General features: G+C 42.2%; 1 protein-coding gene across 1 annotated transcript in view; it reads right to left on the bottom strand.

The window, feature by feature from the left end:
• LOC311248618 (uncharacterized protein) overlaps positions 1–2,565 on the bottom strand; it is a 30,100-nt gene extending 27,535 nt beyond the window's left edge. Inside the window, exon 1 of the mRNA XM_084339476.1 lies at positions 2,438–2,565. The gene's annotated coding sequence lies outside the window, so the exon portion shown is untranslated. The remainder of the gene's footprint in view (positions 1–2,437) is intronic.
• Positions 2,566–12,902: the final 10,337 nt, after the last annotated feature.

Raw genomic sequence — 12,902 nt, 5'->3', positions numbered from 1 at the left:
TTACATGTCGTCAGGGACGTCAGCTTGTGACTGCAACTTGTTCCTGTTTGCGGACGACTCAGCCCTGCTGGTCTCTGACAAGAACAAGTTACAGGTTGAAAAAACCCTCAGCTCAGAACTCGGCAGAATCTGCACCTGGCTCGCTGATAACAAACTATCATTACACATGGGCAAAACAGAGTCCATTCTCTTCGGTTCAAATAACAAACTCAGCAAGACCGACGGCTTCTCAGTTACAGTGGGTGACAATATTGTCACAAGGAAAGAAGATATTACCTACCTGGGTTCCATCCTAGAGGCAAATCTTTCCTGTGACAAAATGGCATCCAATGTAATAAAAAAAAGTCAACCAACGAACTCGATTCTTGTACCGGATCTCCTCACTGGTAAACAAGAATACCCTGAAGACTCTGGCAGGAGCACTCATTCAAGGGTACTACGACTATGCTTGCACCTCATGGTACCAAAGCACCTCAAAGGCGCTAAAAACAAAATTACAAACATCTCAAAACAAACTGGTCAGACTACTGCTTGACCTTACTCCTAGAACCCACCTCACCCCTGCCCACTTTGACAACCTAGGATGGCTTAGAGTAGACGACAGAGTACAGCAACTTGCAATGGGCCTGGTCTACAAGATACACTACACGACCAAGGTACCCATGTACATGTCAAAATACTTCCCAAAGGTCAGTGAATACCACGATCACAACACCAGAGGGAGCTCCACAAATCATGTTAAACCCAGATTCGGCTCAAACAAGGGACTAAACGCGTTTCACAATTATGCCACATCAATGTGGAACGCCCTACCCACAGCTGTAAAGGAATGTGAATCACTACCCACTTTCAAAAACACTCTCAAAAAACACCTACGGGAGACTGCAATTCGAAACTGGCCCCTACAAATGTCCTAACACAACCCCCTCCAATGTACAGTCAATTACCAAGTATGGTCTTGTCAATATTCCAATGTACAGTTTTGTTTGTACAGTTGTACAGTGTCCCCCACCCACCCCTCCTACCCAACCCCCCCCCCCCCCCACTCCTACCCCCCCCCCCCCCCCACCCACCCAACCACCTCCAATGTACAGTCCCCCCCCCCACCTACCCAATCCAATGTACAGTTTCTACGTCAAATGTTTTTTATGGACTCTTTTTGTATCACAAACAGTACTGTATTTGCAAATCTGATATGTCATAAATGTATAGATGTAGCAGTACTGTCTATCTGTATGTCATGTATGTCATATATGTTACGATGAATTGAAAATGGGGGACCCTGATGTAAACAAGACGAAAGTCTTTCTCTGGTCTGCATCCCCTTAACAATTGTATGTATTGAGCTGTACTGTACTGTACCCATTCTGCAATCTGTTTACATTTAAATCTGTTAAAGTTTTCAATCAATCAATCATATCTATAGCACAGGGCTTGAAATACTATTAAACACACGTTTGAAGAAGGCTGTTGTAGGTTTGGTGGATCAATGTCTGAGGTGGAGGAGTTACATTCTGAGACAGTTGTGCCCCTGGCCGCGCGCCCACCCCCAGCCCTGGCACACCCAGAGACATGTCAGTCGGGAGACGGAGCAGAAAGTAACTCCCCTCCGACACAATGTACAACAACAGAAAGTAACGGACTTACCTCCAACACAGTGTACAACAACAACAACCAGTAACAACCGAAAGTAACGGACAGCAGCGGGAAGCGCTCCTCTGGGATGTAACGGACCACAGATGCAACTGGTTGAGAGGAGGATGTTTTGTTCAGAAGAACAGCAACGAGTCGGTCCGGCGGGGCGGGCGGTGTCTATACTGGACTGTTGCGGGCCGGGCCGCGTAAAGGTTTTCCCTAACGCACTTTCAGTTCCGCGATCTGATTGGCCACTGACGTTTCTCTCAGCGCCAATCGCGTTACGCCTAGTTCTATCACCGGTTAAGCGCTTAGGCGACTCTTTCGAAGTTGGTTACGGTTAGAGTTTGGAATCGGGGCTGGCGGTCTATCGCCCTGCTCTAAAGACAAACTCTAACCTTAACCAACTTCGAAAGAGTCGCCTGAGCTTAACCGGTGATAGAACTAGGCGTAACGCGATTGGCGCTGAGAGAAACGCGTCAGTGGCCAATCAGATCGCGGAACCCGAACGCGGAACTGAAAGTGCGTTAGGGAAAATCTTTACGGCGTCCGGGGCGGTAATAGTGACGGAGTCTAGCGAGAGAGTGAAAGATGTGCGACGAATCAAACGCACTATACCGTCGCGTATCCACCCGCCCCACCCCACATACACCCAACACACATGTTATGCGCGCACGCGCACACCCCCCCCCCCCCCCACACACACACACACACAGGGCTGTTTGTTGCGAAATTTTTCTAAGCAGCGGTTGGCGGAGGTTTAAGGAGGTTTTAAGGAGTGGTTCTACAACTTCAAGGGCACCTCTCCTCTCCTCTCTTCTCCTCTCTTCTCTTCTCTCCTCTTCTCTTCTCTTCTCTTCTCTTCTCTTCTCTTCTCCTCTCTTCTCCTCTCCTCTCTTCTCTTCTCCTCTCTTCTCTTCTCCTCCCGCTCGGAGCTCAGAGGTGAGTTGTTCTGTAAGTAACACGCTTTCTAGTTAGATTCTGTAGAATCCTGTAAACCGCGCTGGAGCAGAGATCGATTTGTTTTGATGAAATTAAATGAGGGAGGGAGGGAGGGGTGGGGGGGGGGGGGAGGGGGCTTGAAACACTCAAATACTGTTAAGTTCAACAGGCAGCGAAACATAATGTTATGTAGAACTTTAACTATATATATACTCTCTCTCTGTCTGTCTGTCTGTCCGCCTGTCTGTCTGTCTGTCTGTCTGTCTGCCTGTCTGTCTGTCTGTCTGTCTGCCTGCCTGTCTGTCTGTCTGTCTGTCTGCCTGCCTGCCTGTCTGTCTGTCTGTCTGTCTGTCTGTCTGCCTGTCTGCCTGTCTGTCTGTCTGTCTGTCTGTCTGTCTGTCCGACCGTCCGTCCGTCCGTCCAGATGTCAGTCACAGTGACGGCTGATGTGAACACCAACAAGCTACAGGACAAACAGTCGTCCCTGAAGAGAAGCATCCAGAGAGGAGAGCCAGGAGCGCTGGGGGTGAGAACACCTCTGTCTCTACTGCTGCTAAACACCTCTGTCTCTACTGCTAAACACCTCTGTCTCTGCTGCTAAACACCTCTGTCTCTGCTGCTAAACACCTCTGTATCTACTGCTAAACACCTCTGTCTCTACTGCTAAACACCTCTGTCTCTACTGCTAAACACCTCAGTCTCTACTGCTGCTAAACACCTCTGTCTCTACTGCTAAACACCTCTGTCTCTACTGCTAAACACCTCTGTCTCTACTGCTAAACACATCTGTCTCTACTGCTAAACACCTCTGTCTCTGCTGCTAAACACCTCTGTCTCTACTGCTGCTAAACACCTCTGTCTCTACTGCTAAACACCTCTGTCTCTACTGCTAAACACCTCTGTCTCTACTGCTAAACACCTCTGTCTCTACTGCTGCTAAACACCTCTGTCTCTGCTGCTAAACACACTGTAAACCCGAATAAGTTTCCAGAACTTAAAAAAATTGAGGCCATACCATGCCTCAATTTTTTTAAGTTGATAAACTCAAATGTTTTCAGTTGGCTAAGACTTACAATTCTCAGTTAAGGCAACTCAAATATGGTCTGTTACTGTGACTTAAGGTTCTTAGTTAAGTAAAATCAAATATGGTCAGTTACTCTGACTTACAGTTCTCAAGTGGAGTCAACTCAAATATGTTCAGTTACTGTGACTTACAGTTCTCAGTTAAGGCAATTCAAATATATTCAGTTACTGTGACTTAAGGTTCTCAAGTGGTGTCAACTCAAATATGTTCAGTTACTGTGACTTACAGTTCTCAGTTAAGACAATTCAAATATATTCAGTTACTGTGACTTAAGGTTCTCAAGTGGTGTCAACTCAAATATGTTCAGTTACTGTGACTTACAGTTCTCAGTTAAGGCAATTCAAATATATTCAGTTACTGTGACTTAAGGTTCTCAAGTGGTGGCAACTCAAATATGTTCAGTTACTGTGACTTACAGTTCTCAGTTAAGGCAGTTCAAATATGTTCAGTTACTGTGACTTAAGGTTCTCAAGTGGTGTCAACTCAAATATGTTCAGTTACTGTGACTTACAGTTCTCAGTTAAGGCAATGCAAATATATTCAGTTACTGTGACTTAAGGTTCTCAAGTGGTGTCAACTCAAATATGTTCAGTTACTGTGACTTACAGTTCTCAGTTAAGGCAGTTCAAATATGTTCAGTTACTGTGACTTAAGGTTCTCAAGTGGTGTCAACTCAAATATGTTCAGTTACTGTGACTTACAGTTCTCAGTTAAGGCAGTTAAAATATGTTCAGTTACTGTGACTTAAGGTTCTCAAGTGGTGTCAACTCAAATATGTTCAGTTACTGTGACTTACAGTTCTCAGTTAAGGCAATTCAAATATATTCAGTTACTGTGACTTAAGGTTCTCAAGTGGTGTCAACTGAAATATGTTCAGTTACTGTGACTTACAGTTCTCAGTTAAGGCAGTTCAAATATGTTCAGTTACTGTGACTTAAGGTTCTCAAGTGGAGGCAACTCAAATATGTTCAGTTACTGTGACTTAAGGTTCAACCTTAAATCCATGTGATTAAGTTAACAGAACTCAACGACATTGAGGCCATCCCATGCCTCATTTTTTTTAAAGTTAATCAACTAAAAATTTTAAGTTAATCAACTCAAATATTTGCAGTTACTATAACTTAAGGTTCAGTTTTAAAATCCATGTGAAAAAGTTAACAGAAAAATAACTACACAAGCACATTATATCAACTTCAAACAACTCTTTTATTTTTTTCTATTCAAAGAGTATAAAAGAGTATACATATATAATCTGTAGGCAATGTACAATAACACTGTAAACACAGTACACTGTTTTTGGACTATATATGTTAACAATACCGACCAGGTATTAGTGCCTTGCAAAGTGCAGATATGAAGTTTTCCCCTTTTTTTGTATGCATTTAGGAGGTTTTGTTCTTCATCGAAACTATTTATCTTACAAAAACATTGTGTTACAACTTCAAACTCTTTATATTTATTTCTATTCAAAGAGTATACATCTATTTATCTTACAAAAACATTGTGTTGCCCTCTCCAACATTATGGCAATGTTAAAATTGAAAATATATATATATAGAAAATATATATAGAAAATAAATACATGCATGTTATAACATGTACATACAATGTAATGTATATTACACATTTAATCCCTCTGGTCACAATAGTGTAATAATGTTTGTTATAAGGCTCTGAAAATGTTACTGAATGATGTATCAATGTATTTCCAGCAAATATTGAAATAATAAAGGGTCTCAATATGTGCAGTGCACATGACCAGAGCCGTTTACATCCTGGCTGAATTACTCAAATTTGTATAGTGTGGTCATAGAATGAGCAAACATGTTGACGGCAACTATTGTGACCGTTGGGATAACACAGTGTATCTATGTACAGTACAGAATAAAATGTATAGATTATCTGAAAATTGTCAATCCGCTTGGCACATGTAAAATTCACAAACGTTGTGCTGTATATTGGGTCCTGCCAATGTGGAACCAAAATACCAATCCACATTACATGCTATACAGCTGGCAATACTGTTAATAGTGCACATACCTACATATGGAAATGCAGCTGCATGTATTTGCTCCATGATGTATCATGGAACAAGATGGTGTTTTCATTGAAAGAGTTAGTCAGAATGTCAGAGGCACCATCCGTCATTTAGAGCAGGCTATGTTTGCAGAATGATAACTAGAACACTACAGTACTCTGTACTAAGAACACTATACAGTACACTAACTATACTGCCCTGTCAAGGCAGACCGCAGTAACTTCCAAACAGTGAAACTGAGAAAAATGGCTTTAAAGTTTTTTGACTTGCCATCCAAAATGTGTTATAGGTAGATAGATGATAGTACCCAGATTTAACATGTATTAATGAAGTAATCTTTAGGCATACAAAAATATGACGTAGTTATTTTAATTAACCCCAAAAAAGCAGATACTGCACTCTACTGCACGATTTCCTTAAATAATTATACAGGTAATGTACAGGCAAAGTGCAGTAACTTCAAATGCAATGTTGTTTTCCCTCCAGCTTTCATAACTTCACCTAGCCATTTTATTTGGATCATCATCATTCCAATATATTCAGGTATTAAATTTCATTTTCAAAATGGCTAGGTTAAGTTATGAAAGCTGGAGGGAAAACAACATTGTATTTGAAGTTACTGCACTTTGCCTGTACATTACCTGTATAATTATTTAAGGAAATCGTGCAGCAGAGTGCAATATCTGCTTTTTTGGGGTTAATTAAAATAATTATGTCATATTTTTGTATGCCTAAAGATTACTTCATTAATACATGTTAAGTCTGGGTACTATCATCTATTTACCTATAACACATTTTGGATGGCAAGTCAAAACACTTTAAAGCCATTTTTCACTGTTTGGAAGTTACTGCGGTCTGCCTGGGTTTTGAGTGTGATTTTGTTGTTACTGCAGTTTTTAAAACCCCATATCTCCAAAACTGAGCGACATTAACATCTGAAACTTGGTCACAAGATAAAACATTTATTGACAAGGTCAATTTCACTCATAACAAAATTTTTACTTTTTTCAAGTTACTGCGGTTAGCCCTTGACAGGGCAGTATACTACTGCCTACAAGGTCTCAAGGATACAGTCCCACTCTCAGCATACAAGATCGATGGTCTGCTGCTGCTGACTCCCAAGCGATTCATTCAAGTGAAACGGAACTGAGTCCAGCTAATGGTGAATAGTTATTTTATTAATCAATTATTGTGTCTTTATTCACTCTAGTTGTGTAATTGACCAGTTCATATTCTGTATAAGTTCATATTCTGTATATGTTAATAATAACGCTTCTGTGTTGCGTTTATGGCTCCTGGTATATCGCCTTGTACTCTGTACTGAGAACACTAACTCTACCACTGCCTACAAGCAATGGAAGCAGTCAGAGCAGAGTGGCATTTATGCCCATTGCCTCCTATTGTTCCTCGAGAAACAAACGTTTGGGACTTGGATGTTGCCTTTGAGATTCTGATAAACTCTTTCAACTCTAAAACTTACTTGGATGAAATTACAATAATGCCAGCTATAGACGGTTAAGAAAATTCGAACTGTAAAACTCTCAAATGTAAACATATTACATAAAAAATAAAGAACAAGGTACATTGAGTAGTTTGGACCTATTTGGCTGAACATCTGCAAAGTAGTACAGCAACTTTTGAAGGTATTATTTTGACATGACAAGACATTTCAGATGAGTTTCTATAGACACACTTTTGAGGTGTTGGTAAGTGCTTTGGGGTAGTGCATAGATTAGTCCAAACATTACAGGAAGGAATCACCAAATCTGGGGAAGCTGATCATGATATGACTTTCAATGACAATAGAGATTGTCACAGGCTGGTAGTGAACTGGACTTGTGTCATGATCACTGATTACAGTAAGGAATAGAAACTCATCTGAAAGAAGGATGTGGGGTGAGGTATTAATTTCCAACGCTTCTGTGTTGCGTTTATGGCTCCTGGTATATCGCCTTGTACTCTGTACTGAGAACACTAACTCTACCACTGCCTACAAGCAATGGAAGCAGTCAGAGCAGAGTGGCATTTATGCCCATTGCCTCCTATTGTTCCTCGAGAAACAAACGTTTGGGACTTGGATGTTGCCTTTGAGATTCTGATAAACTCTTTCAACTCTAAAACTTACTTGGATGAAATTACAATAATGCCAGCTATAGACGGTTAAGAAAATTCGAACTGTAAAACTCTCAAATGTAAACATATTACATAAAAAATAAAGAACAAGGTACATTGAGTAGTTTGGACCTATTTGGCTGAACATCTGCAAAGTAGTACAGCAACTTTTGAAGGTATTATTTTGACATGACAAGACATTTCAGATGAGTTTCTATAGACACACTTTTGAGGTGTTGGTAAGTGCTTTGGGGTAGTGCATAGTTTATTCCAAACATTACAGGAAGGAATCACCAAATCTGGGGAAGCTGATCATGATATGACTTTCAATGACAATAGAGATTGTCACAGGCTGGTAGTGAACTGGACTTGTGTCATGATCACTGATTACAGTAAGGAATAGAAACTCATCTGAAAGAAGGATGTGGGGTGAGGTATTAATTTCCTTGTCATGTCAAAATAATACCTTCAAAAGTTTAATGCAAGAGCGGTCAGGTGACGTAGCGGAGATTGCGTTCGTCACCAACGCTGGAGACACTGGATTCGCGTGTTCGAATCCAACTCCCTGCGTTGTCACCAGCTTGGCTGGCCGTTCACACTAATACAATTCGGCAGTATTAGGGGGTGGGGAAGCTGGCGGGTGGGAATCTGGCGTTGTGGACAGCGACGCCTACAGGTCAGGTCTCGGCGCTTGCTAAGCGGGGCAGGACTTGGTGGAGATAGCGTGCCCTCCCACACGTTACACTTCACCAATGAGAGCCCTCGCTGCCAAGTGAAAAGACGTCACTGGCTGTCGGCGCATGTCTCGGGGGAAGCGTGCGATCGACTCGGGACGCCCTTATACCGACTCGTAGGAGAACATGCATACAGCACCAGGTAGGGGAGGGGGGGGGGGGGGATTGGCACACCGACTAATTGGGACGGGGAGAAAATCCATTGAAAAATCAGAAGAAAAAAAAATTATTGCATCATCAAGTCATTCTTGAGAGTCTGCAACCTGGGCGACAGTTTACCAGCTTCTAGACCTAGTAAAATCATCTGAATGAATTCAAAAGTGTTGGTAAGTCCCTTGGGGTAGCTGAGGTGTAGTGCATAGATTAGTCCAAACATTACCAGGAAGGAATCACCAAATCTGGGGAGGCTGATCATGATGTGACTTTCAATGACAACAGAGATTGTCACAGGCTGGTAGTGAACTGGACTTGTGTCATGGTCGTCACTGATGACAGTAAGGAGGGCCACTGCAACACCCTGAAGCTCTGGCTCATCAGACGTGTCCTGAAGGAATGAAAGAGACATAATAATCACAAATAAATCCATGGTTTCTACAAAGTGCAGCACAACGCTAAGTATATGGAGTTGTGTTTGTAAGTTGTTTATATTTTAGTTAGAACAATTTTTTTGGTGAGAAGGTTATTTTTATTTAACCAGGTTAGTCCCGTCGAGATCAAATATCTCTTTCACAAGGGAGACCTGGAAGGAAGGAAGACTGATACTTAGCATTTTGATTAACTGTTCACTTAATATACAGTTGTACTGTAAATTATTTTTACTCGGACTCACTGTGCAGGTTTTGAAAAATCCAGCGACTTCCTCATGCAGATACACAGGCAGGGCATGGAGAACAGTGGTACGCCTGGTGTGAACATCATGGATTTCCTATTAAGATGTAAGATTAAGAAGAAGAAAAAGAATTGTATTATATGGAAATGTTTACTGAACAAAGCGGATTTTAAACAGTCCAATCAGATATGTCCACAAATAACATGTTCACATCTTTAATGCAATCAGAAAAATGGTGGACTAATTGTAAAATTCAAATGCTCATTTGAATCATTGAACCTGTTCAATGTTACAGAGGTTCGACCTATGACATGTATAATAATCTATTCACCTGTTCATCGTGGATTTTTAAAATGTGAGCCAAAGCATCTGCTGTGTTCCCAGTTTTGGACGCCTTCTGTCTGAATAACGTCATCAGTCGAGGAAGATGGCGGTCAAGCTCAGCGTAGAATGTGTTGGGCAGGTTCTGGTTGGTAATCAGCTGGAACTCTGCATACACCTATATTTAAAAACAGCAGGACAATATAGTATATCAACATCAATTAGTCACTTCAACTTGGTGGATCTCTTACTTTGTTTGGTTTGGGCTTCAGAGCATGACGGCGGGATTTCTGGTCAACCATGTCATTACATGCTTTGCGGAATCGGTCGCTGATGACTAGCTCGCGGGGGCGCACAGAACACACGCAGATGCGCCGCTAGAGTATATAAACCAGGCTTAAGAATCACAAGTTTCACTTTAAAACACACAGAATGTGCCAAATGTTAACACAGGAAAGAGAGAGCTGATCTATATTACCTCAGACTCCATTTTGAGAGCAGGCCAGAGGTCCATGAGCTCTTTCACTGGTGGGCTGGACTTCACTATGGTCTGTCGGCGCAGGGCAAATGTGGTCTGCATCAGCTTTCTAATGAGGGGCAGGTTCTTCTCAGTCTTCTTGACTTCTTCAGCAATTGTCTGCCTCAACTGCTCAAGCCTCAAGGAATCCTCTCCTTGGGGATAGTTGGGTAGGAAGTTTACTTCTGCTCGCTTGGGTCTTTTAATGTTGGAATGTGAAGGTTCGCCATCAGGATTGCTTCTACCTCTTTTTCCAGCATTTACAGTGACCTCCTCACATCCTGCCCGTCTCAGCTTGTTCCTGAAATTGCCCATCTTGAATTTGATGCTGTTCTTCCATCCATTGCAGCCGGTCTCAGATCCTGCTTCCTTCAAGCAGGGATGTTTGGCGACAAGAGCCGCAGAAGCCACTGCTATCTCTTTATCACTTGGATAAGCCTTGAAAGCATACATTGTAGATGCAAGCTTTTCTAAGATGTCGTGCTTTAGGTCTCTTGTCAACTTAAGGTGTCTCTTGTTCTTCTCAAATTCGTTGTTTCCGTCTCTAAGTTTCAGCTCAACATCGAATGCAAATGTAGGAACTGGAAAAGGACCTGGAGGCCATCTGCTTAGACGTTCTGGAGATGATATATCTGAAAGTATATCAGTAGATGCGAGAGAGCTGGAGTCGAGCGAAAGTGAAATGTGCACAACAGCTTTTTGTGGCAATTCCGTAATGTCATCAAGGGAAGTAAGTTTCCCATCAAAGTCTGGATCTTCATACAGCAAACTGAAGTCAAGGTCTATTTCCAACTGTTCTTTTATAATCGTGATCAGTGCATCAACAGAGGCGGGTCGTGAACTGAGTTTTAATTTTCTAGCCCGGTCTGGCTCAACAACACGAAGGATCATGGGTTGTGGGGAGGCAGCTGCCATTGTGCTATGGAAACTTGAATGAATCGCTTGGGAGTCAGCAGCAGCAGCAGCAGACCATCGATCTTGTATGCTGAGAGTGGGACTGTTTCGTTGTGACCAGACTGCAGGTAGATGGACAGTGGACAGATGTGGTCCGGTCGACAGACAGCAGCTCAAGGACCTAAGGAGTAATCATAAACACAACACAGAAAGCGTCATTATTAACATATACAGAATATGAACTTATACAGAATATAAACTGGTCAATTACACAACGAGTGAATAAAGACACAATAATTGATTAATAAAAGAACTATTCACCATTAGCTGGACTCAGTTCCGTTTCACTTGAATGAATCGCTTGGGAGTCAGCAGCAGCAGACCATCGATCTTGTATGCTGAGAGTGGGACTGTATCATTGAGACCAGACTGTAGGTAGATGGACAGATGTGGTTGTGTGGTTGACAGCTCATAGGACCTAAGATGTTCTATATACCAGGAGTCATAGTCTCGACACAGAAAAGAAACCTCGTTATTCACAAGGTAGATCTGTTCTATTTGGCTAAATGTAGACAGTCCACCACTGACTCTGACGGAGAGAAACATTCCACAGACATAGTCTGTGCCATCAATGGTTACCTTTGATGTCTGGTAGATTGTGTCACTAACTGTGTGTCCTCTAATGTGTACCTGAGCTACTGCTGGTAGAGATGAAACCAGAACAGAGTCAACCCTGGATGCCTGGGTTTTTGGCTTGAAATATGATGGTGAAGCAAGATGATATGCCATCATGTGTTGGTGTCTGATTGCCATCGTCTTCAAGATATTTTTGAAGTTTTGAGTGTCATGCACCACTCTTTTGAAAAAGCGGTGCTTGGCCTCAAATCGCATGGTCCAAACATGCAGCAGGGGTCCAAAGCACTTAACTAGAGCGGGATAATGCTCCACATAGTGATGTTTAGGACGGAGTTTAACTGCAGGGAAAACCTCTAATAGTACCTGTCTATGATCACTGATTTTGCACTGAAAATAGTCTAAGGTTTCATCAGTATATGATGGGCACAATGCTAACTCTAGCACCTCTTTCAGCTCCATCAAAACTGCCCATGCTGCATCACCCACTGGTACTACACTGCCTACAAGTAATGGAAGCAGTCGGAGCAGAGTGGCATTTTCATGCCCATTGCCTCCTATTGTTCCTCGAGAAACAAATGTTTGGGGAATTGGGTGAGGTCTATCCACTTTATCAGCGTGCTGATACGGGAATGATGCAATCTTTTTGTTCAAATACTCTAAAGTGAAGTACTTTCGCCGAATCATCTCTTTAACACAGAGAGAAAGCTCCACGGGAACCATACCTTCCAGAAGATCGTGAAGTATATCTGGAGGAAATCCTGTGATTGTATGAAAGTAATTCAGGGATTCACGTAAGACACAGCCACCTTTAACACCAAAATGGCTGCTCGAAGTGTCATGTGCAGTTTGTACATGCAGGTCATGGCTGACTTTGGTTCTCAGAGAAAACTCTCCCTCTCTGACTTCAGTTGTTTGAAACTGTTCACTTGTGGCCAGACAGAATCTGCAAACATAGCCTGCTCTAAATGACTCCACAAAGCCACCGAATCCATGAGCGCCCAGATTGTCGGCAGAAACACACCAGATTGTGCCTTTGACATTCTGACCAACTCTTTCAATGAAAACACCATCTTGTTCCAGAGTATGAACATCACGCAGCAATGGAGCAAGTACAGCTGCATATCCATACCTACGGAGGTCTGTCACTTTTACCAGAATTG

Source organism: Notolepis coatsorum (genome assembly GCF_963971535.1).
Source record: "Notolepis coatsorum genome assembly, contig: SCAFFOLD_968, whole genome shotgun sequence".
Taxonomy (NCBI): domain Eukaryota; kingdom Metazoa; phylum Chordata; class Actinopteri; order Aulopiformes; family Paralepididae; genus Notolepis; species Notolepis coatsorum.
This window is presented reverse-complemented; position numbering and strand designations above follow the sequence as displayed.